Below are 13,662 nucleotides of genomic sequence, written 5' to 3' on the forward strand. Positions count from 1 at the left end.
CATGTAGGTAAATCCGCTGCAAACAAATGTGGATAGGGAAATGAATAAAAATAAAAATTTAATAAATAAAAATTAACCAAAATCAATTGGAGAGAGGTCCCATAGCAGAGAATCTGGCTTCCCGTCACCCACCACTGGAACAGTCCATTCTCAGATATTTAGGCCCCGGCACCCAGGTAGAGGAGAGAGGTCCCGTAACAGACAATCTGGCTTCATGTCAGCAGAGAATCAGTCTTCATGTCATAGCAGAGAATCAGGCTTCACGTCACCCACCACTGTAAGAGTCCATTTTCATAAATTTAGGACCAGCACCCAGGCAGAGGAGAGAGGTCCCGTAACAGACAATCTGGCTTCATGTCAGCAGAGAATTAGTCTGCATGTCATAGCAGAGAATGAGGCTTCACGTCAGCCACCACTGCAACAGTCCATTGGCATATATTTAGGCCCAGCACCCAGGCAGAGGAGAGAGGTCCCGTAACAGACAATCTGGCTTCATGTCAGCAGAGAATCAGTCTTCATGTCATAGCAGAGAATCAAGCTTCACGTCACCCACCACTGTAAGAGTCCATTTTCATAAATTTAGGCCCAGTACCCAGGCAGAGGAGAGAGGTCCCGTAACAGACAATCTGGCTTCATGTCAGCAGAGAATTAGTCTGCATGTCATAGCAGAGAATCAGGCTTCACGTCAGCCACCAATGCAACAGTCCATTGTCAGATATTTAGGCCCAGCACCCAGGCAGAGGAGAGAGGTCCCGTAACAGAGGATCTGGCTTCATGTCAGCAGAGAATCAGTCTTCATATCATAGCAGAGAATCAGGCTTCACGTCACCCACCACTGCAACAGTCCATTTTCATAAATTTAGGCCCAGCACCCAGGCAGAGGAGAGAGGTCCCGTAACAGAGGATCTGGCTTCATGTCAGCAGAGAATCAGTCTGCATGTCATAGCAGAGAATCAGGCTTCACGTCAGCCACCACTGCAACAGTCCATTGTCATAAATTTAGGCCCAGCACCCAGGCAGAGGAGAGAGGTCCCGTAACAGACAATCTGGCTTCATGTCAGCAGAGAATTAGTCTGCATGTCATAGCAGAGAATGAGGCTTCACGTCAGCCACCACTGCAACAGTCCATTGGCATATATTTAGGCCCAGCACCCAGGCAGAGGAGAGAGGTCCCGTAACAGACAATCTGGCTTCATGTCAGCAGAGAATTAGTCTGCATGTCATAGCAGAGAATCAGGCTTCACGTCAGCCACCAATGCAACAGTCCATTGTCAGATATTTAGGCCCAGCACCCAGGCAGAGGAGAGAGGTCCCGTAACAGAGGATCTGGCTTCATGTCAGCAGAGAATCAGTCTGCATGTCATAGCAGAGAATCAGGCTTCACGTCAGCCACCACTGCAACAGTCAATTGTCATAAATTTAGGCCAAGCACCCAGGCAGAGGAGAGAGGTCCCGTAACAGACAATCTGGCTTCATGTCAGCAGAGAATCAGTCTTCATGTCATAGCAGAGAATCAGTCTTCATGTCATAGCAGAGAATCAGTCTTCATGTCATAGCAGAGAATCAGGCATCACGTCACCCACCACTGTAAGAGTCCATTTTCATAATATTAGGCCCAGGCAGAGGAGAGAGGTCCCGTAACAGACAATCTGGCTTCATGTCAGCAGAGAATCAGTCTTCATGTCATAGCAGAGAATCAGGCTTCACGTCACCCACCACTGTAAGAGTCCATTTTCATAAATTTAGGCCCAGCACCCAGGCAGAGGAGAGAGGTCCCGTAACAGACAATCTGGCTTCATGTCAGCAGAGAATTAGTCTGCATGTCATAGCAGAGAATGAGGCTTCACGTCAGCCACCACTGCAACAGTCCATTGGCATATATTTAGGCCCAGCACCCAGGCAGAGGAGAGAGGTCCCGTAACAGACAATCTGGCTTCATGTCAGCAGAGAATTAGTCTGCATGTCATAGCAGAGAATCAGGCTTCACGTCAGTCACCAATGCAACAGTCCATTGTCAGATATTTAGGCCCAGCACCCAGGCAGAGGAGAGAGGTCCCGTAACAGAGGATCTGGCTTCATGTCAGCAGAGAATCAGTCTTCATATCATAGCAGAGAATCAGGCTTCACGTCACCCACCACTGCAACAGTCCATTTTCATAAATTTAGGCCCAGCACCCAGGCAGAGGAGAGAGGTCCCGTAACAAAGGATCTGGCTTCATGTCAGCAGAGAATCAGTCTGCATGTCATAGCAGAGAATCAGGCTTCACGTCAGCCACCACTGCAACAGTCCATTGTCATAAATTTAGGCCCAGCACCCAGGCAGAGGAGAGAGGTCCCGTAACAGACAATCTGGCTTTATGTCAGCAGAGAATCAGTCTTCATGTCATAGCAGAGAATCAGGCTTCACGTCACCCACCACTGTAAGAGTCCATTTTCATAAATTTAGGCCCAGCACCCAGGCAGAGGAGAGAGGTCCCGTAACAGACAATCTGGCTTCATGTCAGCAGAGAATTAGACTGCATGTCATAGCAGAGAATGAGGCTTCACGTCAGCCACCACTGCAACAGTCCATTGGCATATATTTAGGCCCAGCACCCAGGCAGAGGAGAGAGGTCCCGTAACAGACAATCTGGCTTCATGTCAGCAGAGAATTAGTCTGCATGTCATAGCAGAGAATCAGGCTTCACGTCAGCCACCAATGCAACAGTCCATTGTCAGATATTTAGGCCCAGCACCCAGGCAGAGGGGATAGGTCCCGTAACAGAGGATCTGGCTTCATGTCAGCAGAGAATCAGTCTTCATATCATAGCAGAGAATCAGGCTTCACGTCACCCACCACTGCAACAGTCCATTTTCATATATTTAGGCCCAGCACCCAGGCAGAGGAGAGAGGTCCCGTAACAGAGGATCTGGCTTCATGACAGCAGAGAATCAGTCTGCATGTCATAGCAGAGAATCAGGCTTCACGTCAGCCATCACTGCAACAGTCCATTGTCATAAATTTAGGCCCAGCACCCAGGCAGAGGAGAGAGGACCCGTAACAGACAATCTGGCTTCATGTCAGCAGAGAATCAGTCTTCATGTCATAGCAGAGATTCAGGCTTCACGTCACCCACCACTGTAAGAGTCCATTTTCATAAATTTAGGCCCAGCACCCAGGCAGAGGAGAGAGGTCCCGTAACAGACAATCTGGCTTCATGTCAGCAGAAAATTAGTCTGCATGTCATAGCAGAGAATGAGGCTTCACGTCAGCCACCACTGCAACAGTCCATTGGCATATATTTAGGCCCAGCACCCAGGCAGAGGAGAGAGGTCCCGTAACAGACAATCTGGCTTCATGTCAGCAGAGAATCAGTCTTCATGTCATAGCAGAGAATCAGGCTTCACGTCACCCACCACTGTAAGAGTCCATTTTCATAAATTTAGGCCCAGTACCCAGGCAGAGGAGAGAGGTCCCGTAACAGACAATCTGGCTTCATGTCAGCAGAGAATTAGTCTGCATGTCATAGCAGAGAATCAGGCTTCACGTCAGCCACCAATGCAACAGTCCATTGTCAGATATTTAGGCCCAGCACCCAGGCAGAGGAGAGAGGTCCCGTAACAGAGGATCTGGCTTCATGTCAGCAGAGAATCAGTCTTCATATCATAGCAGAGAATCAGGCTTCACGTCACCCACCACTGCAACAGTCCATTTTCATAAATTTAGGCCCAGCACCCAGGCAGAGGAGAGAGGTCCCGTAACAGAGGATCTGGCTTCATGTCAGCAGAGAATCAGTCTTCATATCATAGCAGAGAATCAGGCTTCACGTCACCCACCACTGCAACAGTCCATTTTCATAAATTTAGGCCCAGCACCCAGGCAGAGGAGAGAGGTCCCGTAACAGAGGATCTGGCTTCATGTCAGCAGAGAATCAGTCTTCATATCATAGCAGAGAATCAGGCTTCACGTCACCCACCACTGTAAGAGTCCATTTTCATAAATTTAGGCCCAGCACCCAGGCAGAGGAGAGAGGTCCCGTAACAGACAATCTGGCTTCAAGTCAGCAGAGAATTAGTCTGCATGTCATAGCAGAGAATGAGGCTTCACGTCAGCCACCACTGCAACAGTCCATTGGCATATATTTAGGCCCAGGACCCAGGCAGAGGAGAGAGGTCCCGTAACAGACAATCTGGCTTCATGTCAGCAGAGAATCAGTCTTCATGTCATAGCAGAGAATCAGGCTTCACGTCACCCACCACTGTAAGAGTCCATTTTCATAAATTTAGGCCCAGCACCCAGGCAGAGGAGAGAGGACCCGTAACAGACAATCTGGCTTCATGTCAGCAGAGAATAAGTCTGCATGTCATAGCAGAGAATCAGGCTTCACGTCAGCCACCAATGCAACAGTCCATTGTCAGATATTTAGGCCCAGCACCCAGGCAGAGGAGAGAGGTCCCGTAACAGAGGATCTGGCTTCATGTCAGCAGAGAATCAGTCTTCATATCATAGCAGAGAATCAGGCTTCACGTCACCCACCACTGCAACAGTCCATTTTCATAAATTTAGGCCCAGCACCCAGGCAGAGGAGAGAGGTCCCGTAACAGAGGATCTGGCTGCATGTCAGCAGAGAATTAGTCTGCATGTCATAGCAGAGAATGAGGCTTCACGTCAGCCACCACTGCAACAGTCCATTGGCATATATTTAGGCCCAGCACCCAGGCAGAGGAGAGAGGTCCCGTAACAGACAATCTGGCTTCATGTCAGCAGAGAATCAGTCTTCATGTCATAGCAGAGAATCAGGCTTCACGTCACCCACCACTGTAAGAGTCCATTTTCATAAATTTAGGCCCAGCACCCAGGCAGAGGAGAGAGGACCCGTAACAGACAATCTGGCTTCATGTCAGCAGAGAATTAGTCTGCATGTCATAGCAGAGAATCAGGCTTCACGTCAGCCACCAATGCAACAGTCCATTGTCAGATATTTAGGCCCAGCACCCAGGAAGAGGAGAGAGGTCCCGTAACAGAGGATCTGGCTTCATGTCAGCAGAGAATCAGTCTTCATATCATAGCAGAGAATCAGGCTTCACGTCACCCACCACTGCAACAGTCCATTTTCATAAATTTAGGCCCAGCACCCAGGCAGAGGAGAGAGGTCCCGTAACAGAGGATCTGGCTTCATGTCAGCAGAGAATCAGTCTGCATGTCATAGCAGAGAATCAGGCTTCACGTCAGCCACCACTGCAACAGTCCATTGTCATAAATTTAGGCCCAGCACCCAGGCAGAGGAGAGAGGTCCCGTAACAGACAATCTGGCTTCATGTCAGCAGAGAATCAGTCTTCATGTCATAGCAGAGAATAAGGCTTCACGTCACCCACCACTGTAAGAGTCCATTTTCATAAATTTAGGCCCAGCACCCAGGCAGAGGAGAGAGGTCCCGTAACAGACAATCTGGCTTCATGTCAGCAGAGAATTAGTCTGCATGTCATAGCAGAGAATGAGGCTTCACGTCAGCCACCACTGCAACAGTCCATTGGCATATATTTAGGCCCAGCACCCAGGCAGAGGAGAGAGGTCCCGTAACAGACAATCTGGCTTCATGTCAGCAGAGAATCAGTCTTCATGTCATAGCAGAGAATCAGGCTTCACGTCACCCACCACTGTAAGAGTCTATTTTCATAAATTTAGGCCCAGCACCCAGGCAGAGGAGAGAGGACCCGTAACAGACAATCTGGCTTCATGTCAGCAGAGAATTAGTCTGCATGTCATAGCAGAGAATCAGGCTTCACGTCAGCCACCAATGCAACAGTCCATTGTCAGATATTTAGGCCCAGCACCCAGGCAGAGGAGAGAGGTCCCGTAACAGACAATCTGGCTTCATGTCAGCAGAGAATCAGTCTTCATGTCATAGCAGAGAATCAGGCTTCACGTCACCCACCACTGTAAGAGTCCATTTTCATAAATTTAGGCCCAGCACCCAGGCAGAGGAGAGAGGTCCCGTAACAGACAATCTGGCTTCATGTCAGCAGAGAATTAGTCTGCATGTCATAGCAGAGAATGAGGCTTCACGTCAGCCACCACTGCAACAGTCCATTGGCATATATTTAGGCCCAGCACCCAGGCAGAGGAGAGAGGTCCCGTAACAGACAATCTGGCTTCATGTCAGCAGAGAATCAGTCTTCATGTCATAGCAGAGAATCAGGCTTCACGTCACCCACCACTGTAAGAGTCCATTTTCATAAATTTAGGCCCAGCACCCAGGCAGAGGAGAGAGGACCCGTAACAGACAATCTGGCTTCATGTCAGCAGAGAATTAGTCTGCATGTCATAGCAGAGAATCAGGCTTCACGTCAGCCACCAATGCAACAGTCCATTGTCAGATATTTAGGCCCAGCACCCAGGCAGAGGAGAGAGGTCCCGTAACAGAGGATCTGGCTTCATGTCAGCAGAGAATCAGTCTGCATGTCATAGCAGAGAATCAGGCTTCACGTCAGCCATCACTGCAACAGTCCATTGTCATAAATTTAGGCCCAGCACCCAGGCAGAGGAGAGAGGTCCCGTAACAGACAATCTGGCTTCATGTCAGCAGAGAATCAGTCTTCATGTCATAGCAGAGAATCAGTCTTCATGTCATAGCAGAGAATCAGGCATCACGTCACCCACCACTGTAAAAGTCCATTTTCATAAATTTAGGCCCAGCACCCAGGCAGAGGAGAGAGGTCCCGTAACAGACAATCTGGCTTCATGTCAGCAGAGAATCAGTCTTCATGTCATAGCAGAGAATCAGGCTTCACGTCACCCACCACTGTAAGAGTCCATTCTCATAAATTTAGGCCCAGCACCCAGGCAGAGGAGAGAGGTCCCGTAACAGACAATCTGGCTTCATGTCAGCAGAGAATTAGTCTGCATGTCATAGCAGAGAATGAGGCTTCACGTCAGCCACCACTGCAACAGTCCATTGGCATATATTTAGGCCCAGCACCCAGGCAGAAGAGAGAGGTCCCGTAACAGACAATCTGGCTTCATGTCAGCAGAGAATTAGTCTGCATGTCATAGCAGAGAACCAGGCTTCACGTCAGCCACCAATGCAACAGTCCATTGTCAGATATTTAGGCCCAGCACCCAGGCAGAGGAGAGAGGTCCCGTAACAGAGGATCTGGCTTCATGTCAGCAGAGAATCAGTCTGCATGTCATAGCAGAGAATCAGGCTTCACGTCAGCCACCACTGCAACAGTCAATTGTCATAAATTTAGGCCCAGCACCCAGGCAGAGGAGAGAGGTCCCGTAACAGACAATCTGGCTTCATGTCAGCAGAGAATCAGTCTTCATGTCATAGCAGAGAATCAGTCTTCATGTCATAGCAGAGAATCAGTCTTCATGTCATAGCAGAGAATCAGGCATCACGTCACCCACCACTGTAAGAGTCCATTTTCATAAATTTAGGCCCAGCACCCAGGCAGAGGAGAGAGGTCCCGTAACAGACAATCTGGCTTCATGTCAGCAGAGAATCAGTCTTCATGTCATAGCAGAGAATCAGGCTTCACGTCACCCACCACTGTAAGAGTCCATTTTCATAAATTTAGGCCCAGCACCCAGGCAGAGGAGAGAGGTCCCGTAACAGACAATCTGGCTTCATGTCAGCAGAGAATTAGTCTGCATGTCATAGCAGAGAATGAGGCTTCACGTCAGCCACCACTGCAACAGTCCATTGGCATATATTTAGGCCCAGCACACATGCAGAGGAGAGAGGTCCCGTAACAGAGGATCTGGCTTCATGTCAGCAGAGAATCAGTCTGCATGTCATAGCAGAGAATCAGGCTTCACGTCAGCCACCACTGCAACAGTCCATTGTCATAAATTTAGGCCCAGCACCCAGGCAGAGGAGAGAGGTCCCGTAACAGACAATCTGGCTTCATGTCAGCAGAGAATCAGTCTTCATGTCATAGCAGAGAATCAGTCTTCATGTCATAGCAGAGAATCAGGCATCACGTCACCCACCACTGTAAAAGTCCATTTTCATAAATTTAGGCCCAGCACCCAGGCAGAGGAGAGAGGTCCCGTAACAGACAATCTGGCTTCATGTCAGCAGAGAATCAGTCTTCATGTCATAGCAGAGAATCAGGCTTCACGTCACCCACCACTGTAAGAGTCCATTCTCATAAATTTAGGCCCAGCACCCAGGCAGAGGAGAGAGGTCCCGTAACAGACAATCTGGCTTCATGTCAGCAGAGAATTAGTCTGCATGTCATAGCAGAGAATGAGGCTTCACGTCAGCCACCACTGCAACAGTCCATTGGCATATATTTAGGCCCAGCACCCAGGCAGAAGAGAGAGGTCCCGTAACAGACAATCTGGCTTCATGTCAGCAGAGAATTAGTCTGCATGTCATAGCAGAGAACCAGGCTTCACGTCAGCCACCAATGCAACAGTCCATTGTCAGATATTTAGGCCCAGCACCCAGGCAGAGGAGAGAGGTCCCGTAACAGAGGATCTGGCTTCATGTCAGCAGAGAATCAGTCTGCATGTCATAGCAGAGAATCAGGCTTCACGTCAGCCACCACTGCAACAGTCAATTGTCATAAATTTAGGCCCAGCACCCAGGCAGAGGAGAGAGGTCCCGTAACAGACAATCTGGCTTCATGTCAGCAGAGAATCAGTCTTCATGTCATAGCAGAGAATCAGTCTTCATGTCATAGCAGAGAATCAGTCTTCATGTCATAGCAGAGAATCAGGCATCACGTCACCCACCACTGTAAGAGTCCATTTTCATAAATTTAGGCCCAGCACCCAGGCAGAGGAGAGAGGTCCCGTAACAGACAATCTGGCTTCATGTCAGCAGAGAATCAGTCTTCATGTCATAGCAGAGAATCAGGCTTCACGTCACCCACCACTGTAAGAGTCCATTTTCATAAATTTAGGCCCAGCACCCAGGCAGAGGAGAGAGGTCCCGTAACAGACAATCTGGCTTCATGTCAGCAGAGAATTAGTCTGCATGTCATAGCAGAGAATGAGGCTTCACGTCAGCCACCACTGCAACAGTCCATTGGCATATATTTAGGCCCAGCACACATGCAGAGGAGAGAGGTCCCGTAACAGAGGATCTGGCTTCATGTTAGCAGAGAATCAGTCTGCATGTCATAGCAGAAAATCAGGCGTCACGTCAGCCACCACTGCAACAGTCCATTGTCAGATATTTAGGCCCAGCGCCCAGGCAGAGGAGAGAGGTCCCGTAACAGAGAATCTGTCTTCATGTCAGCAGAGAATTAGTCTGCATGTCATAGCAGAGAATCAGGCTTCACGTCACCCACCACTGTAACAGTCCATTTTCATAAATTTAGGCCCAGCACCCAGGCATAGGAGAGAGGTCCCGTAACAGACAATCTGGCTTCATGTCAGCAGAGAATCAGTCTTCATGTCATAGCAGAGAATCAGTCTTCATGTCATAGCAGAGAATTATTCTTCACGTCATAGCAGAGAATCAGGCTTCACGTCACCCAACATTCGAACAGTCCATTGGCATATATTTAGGCCCCGGCACCCAGACAGAGGAAAGGTTCATTCAACTTTGGGTAGCCTCGCAATATAATGGTAAAATGAAAATAAAAATAGGATTGAATGAGGAAGTGCCCTGGAGTCCAATAATATATGGTTAAGGGGAGGTATTTAATGTCTAATCTGGACAAGGGACGGACAGGTCCTGTGGGATCCATGCCTGGTTTATTTTTATGAACGTCAGCTTGTCCACATTGGCTGTAGACAGGCGGCTGCGTTTGTCTGTAATGACGCCCCCTGCCGTGCTGAATACACGTTCAGACAAAACGCTGGCCGCCGGGCAGGCCAGCACCTCCAAGGCATAAAAGGCTAGCTCTGGCCACGTGGACAATTTAGAGACCCAGAAGTTGAATGGGGCCGAACCATCAGTCAGTACGTGGAGGTGTGTGCACACGTACTGTTCCACCATGTTAGTGAAATGTTGCCTCCTGCTAACACGTTGCGTATCAGGTGGTGGTGCAGTTAGTTGTGGCGTGTTGACAAAAGTTTTCCACATCTCTGCCATGCTAACCCTGCCCTCAAAGGAGCTGGCCGTGACACAGCTGCCTTGGCGACCTCTTGCTCCTCCTCTGCCTTGGCCTTGGGCTTCCACTTGTTCCCCTGTGACATTTGGGAATGCTCTCAGTAGCGCGTCTACCAACGTGCGCTTGTACTCGCGCATCTTCCTATCACGCTCCAGTGCAGGAAGTAAGGTGGGCACATTGTCTTTGTACCGTGGATCCAGCAGGGTGGCAACCCAGTAGTCCGCACACGTTAAAATGTGGGCAACTCTGCTGTCGTTGCGCAGGCACTACAGCATGTAGTCGCTCATGTGTGCCAGGCTGCCCAGGGGTAAGGACAAGCTGTCCTCTGTGGGAGGCGTATCGTCATTGTCCTGCCTTTCCCCCCAGCCACGCACCAGTGATGGACCCGAGCTGCGTTGGGTGCCACCCCGCTGTGACCATGCTTCATCCTCATCCTCCTCCACCTCCTCCTAATCCTCGTCCTCCTCGTCCTCCAGTAGTGGGCCCTGGCTGGCCACATTTGTACCTGGCCTCTGCTGTTGCCAAAAACCTCCCTCTGAGTCACTTCAAAGAGACTGGCCTGAAAGTGCTAAAAATGACCCCTCTTCCTCCTCCTCCTCCTCCTCCTGGGCCACCTCCTCTTCCATCATCGCCCTAAGTGTTTTCTCAAGGAGACATAGAAATGGTATTGTAACGCTGATAACGGCGTCATCGCCACTGGCCATGTTGGTGGAGTACTCGAAATAGCGCAACAGGGCACACAGGTCTCGCATGGAGGCCCAGTCATTGGTGGTGAAGTGGTGCTGTTCTGTAGTGCGACTGACCCGTGCGTGCTGCAGCTGAAACTCCACTATGGCCTGCTGCTGCTCGCACAGTCTGTCCAGCATGTGCAAGGTGGAGTTCCACCTGGTGGGCACGTCGCATATGAGGCGGTGAGCGGGAAGGCCGAAGGTACGCTGTAGCGCAGACAGGCGAGCAGCAGCAGGATGTGAACGCCGGAAGCGCGAACAGATGGCCCGCACTTTATGCAGCAGCTCTGACATGTCGGGGTAGTTGTGAATGAACTTCTGCACCACCAAATTCAGCACATGCGCCAAGCAAGGGATGTGCGTCAAATTGGCTAGTCCCAGAGCTGCAACGAGATTTCGCCCATTATCACACTCCACCAGGCCGGGCTTGAGGCTCACCGGCAGCAACCACTCGTCGGTCTGTTGTTCTATACCACGCCACAACTCCTGTGCGGTGTCGGGCCTGTCCCCCAAACATATGAGTTTCAGAATGGCCTGCTGACGTTTACCCCGGGCTGTGCTGAAGTTGGTGGTGAAGTTGTGTGGCTGACTGGATGAGCAGGTGGAAGAAGAGGAGGAGGAAGCCGAGAAGGAGGAGGTGGCAACAGGAGGCAAAGAATGTTGCCCTGCGATCCTTGGCGGCGGAAGGACGTGCGCTAAACAGCTCTCCGCCTGGTTCCCAGCTGCCACTACATTTACCCAGTGTGCAGTTAGGGAGATATAGCGTCCCTGGCCGTGCTTACTGGTCCACGTATCTGTGGTTAGGTGGACCTTGCTACAGATGGCGTTGCGCAGTGCACACTTGATTTTATCGGATACTTGGTTGTGCAGGGAAGGCACGGCTCTCTTGGAGAAGTAGTGGCGGCTGGGAACAACATACTGTGGGACAGCAAGCGACATGAGCTGTTTGAAGCTGTCTGTGTCCACCAGCCTAAATGACAGCATTTCATAGGCCAGTAGTTTAGAAATGCTGGCATTCAAGGCCAGGGATCGAGGGTGGCTAGGTGGGAATTTACGCTTTCTCTCAAATGTTTGTGAGATGGAGAGCTGAACGCTGCCGTGTGACATGGTTGAGACGCTTGGTGACGGAGGTGGTGGTGGTGTTGGTGGTACATCCCCTGTTTGCTGGGCGGCAGGTGCCAACGTTCCTCCAGAGGCGGAGGAAGAGGCCGAGGCGGCAGCAGCAGAAGAGGTAGCAGGGGAGCCTGAGTGACTTCCTTGGTTTTAAGGTGTTTACTCCACTGCAGTTCATGCTTTGCATGCAGGTGCCTGGTCATGCAGGTTGTGCTCAGGTTCAGAACGTTAATGCCTCGCTTCAGGCTCTGATGGCACAGCGTGCAAACCACTCGGGTCTTGTCGTCAGCACATTGTTTGAAGAAGTGCCATGCCAGGGAACTCCTTGAAGCTGCCTTTGGGGTGCTCGGTCCCAGATGGCGGCGGTCAGTAGCAGGCAGAGTCTCTTGGCGGCGGGTGTTCTGCTTTTGCCCACTGCTCCCTCTTTTGCTACGCTGTTGGCTCGGTCTCACCACTGCCTCTTCCTCCGAACTGTGAAAGTCAGTGGCACGACCTTCATTCCATGTGGGGTCTAGGACCTCATCGTCCCCTGCATCGTCTTCCACCCAGTCTTGATCCCTGGCCTCCTGTTCAGTCTGCACACTGCAGAAAGACGCAGCAGTTGGCACCTGTGTTTCGTCATCATCAGAGACATGCTGAGGTGGTATTCCCATGTCCTCATCATCAGGAAACATAAGTGGTTGTGCGTCAGTGCAGTCTATGTCTTCCACCGCTGGGGAAGGGCTAGGTGGATGCCTTTGGGAAACCCTGCCAGCAGAGTCTTCAAACAGCATAAGAGACTGCTGCATAACTTGAGGCTCAGACAGTTTCCCTGATATGCATGGGGGTGATGTGACAGACTGATGGGGTTGGTTTTCAGGCGCCATCTGTGCGCTTTCTGCAGAAGACTGGGTGGGAGATAATGTGAACGTGCTGGATCCACTGTCGGCCACCCAATTGACTAATGCCTGTACCTGCTCAGGCCTTACCATCCTTAGAACGGCATTGGGCCCCACCATATATCGCTGTAAATTCTGGCGGCTACTGGGACCTGAGTTAATTGGTACACTAGGACGTGTGGATGTGGCAGAACGGCCACGTCCTCTCCCAGCACCAGAGGGTCCACTAACACCACCACGACCATGTCCACGTCCGCGTCCCTTACTAGATGTTTTCCTCATTGTTATGGTTCACCACAACAACAAAAATATTATTTGGCCCAATGTATTGTATTCAAATTCAGCGGGATATAAATTTGAGGCCTAGTATTTAGGCGCTGGGTGACCGGTATGGATTTACTAACAGAATTAGACTTTGGAAATTGCACAAGTAGCGTGTGTGTAGTGTGAAAGTTATTCTGGAATGACCCCTATGTGCACCTTGAATATATATACCCTTTTAGGGATAGATTTCAAATAGCGTCTGATATAGCATGGAAACCCATTATAAATTATGAAATTGCTCCTAAATTGGGAATTGTATTTCAACCCCAGAACAAAAATGTGCTTTGGCGGATGCCACTAAATAACTTGCCCATCCACAACAGGACAGCGGGGTAACGACAGATTTAGCGGGAATATAAATTTGAGGCCTAGTATTTAGGCGCTGGGTGACTCGGTATGGATTTAGTGACAGAAATTAGGACTTGGAAAATGAACAGTAGCGTGGTGGAAAGTTATTCTGAATGACCTATGTGCACCTTGACTATTAATACCCTTTTTGGGATAGATTTCAAATAGCTATGATATAGCAAGAAAAACCACTAAATTATGAAATTGCTAAATTGGG

Source organism: Bufo gargarizans, chromosome 2 (assembly GCF_014858855.1).
Source record: "Bufo gargarizans isolate SCDJY-AF-19 chromosome 2, ASM1485885v1, whole genome shotgun sequence".
Taxonomy (NCBI): domain Eukaryota; kingdom Metazoa; phylum Chordata; class Amphibia; order Anura; family Bufonidae; genus Bufo; species Bufo gargarizans.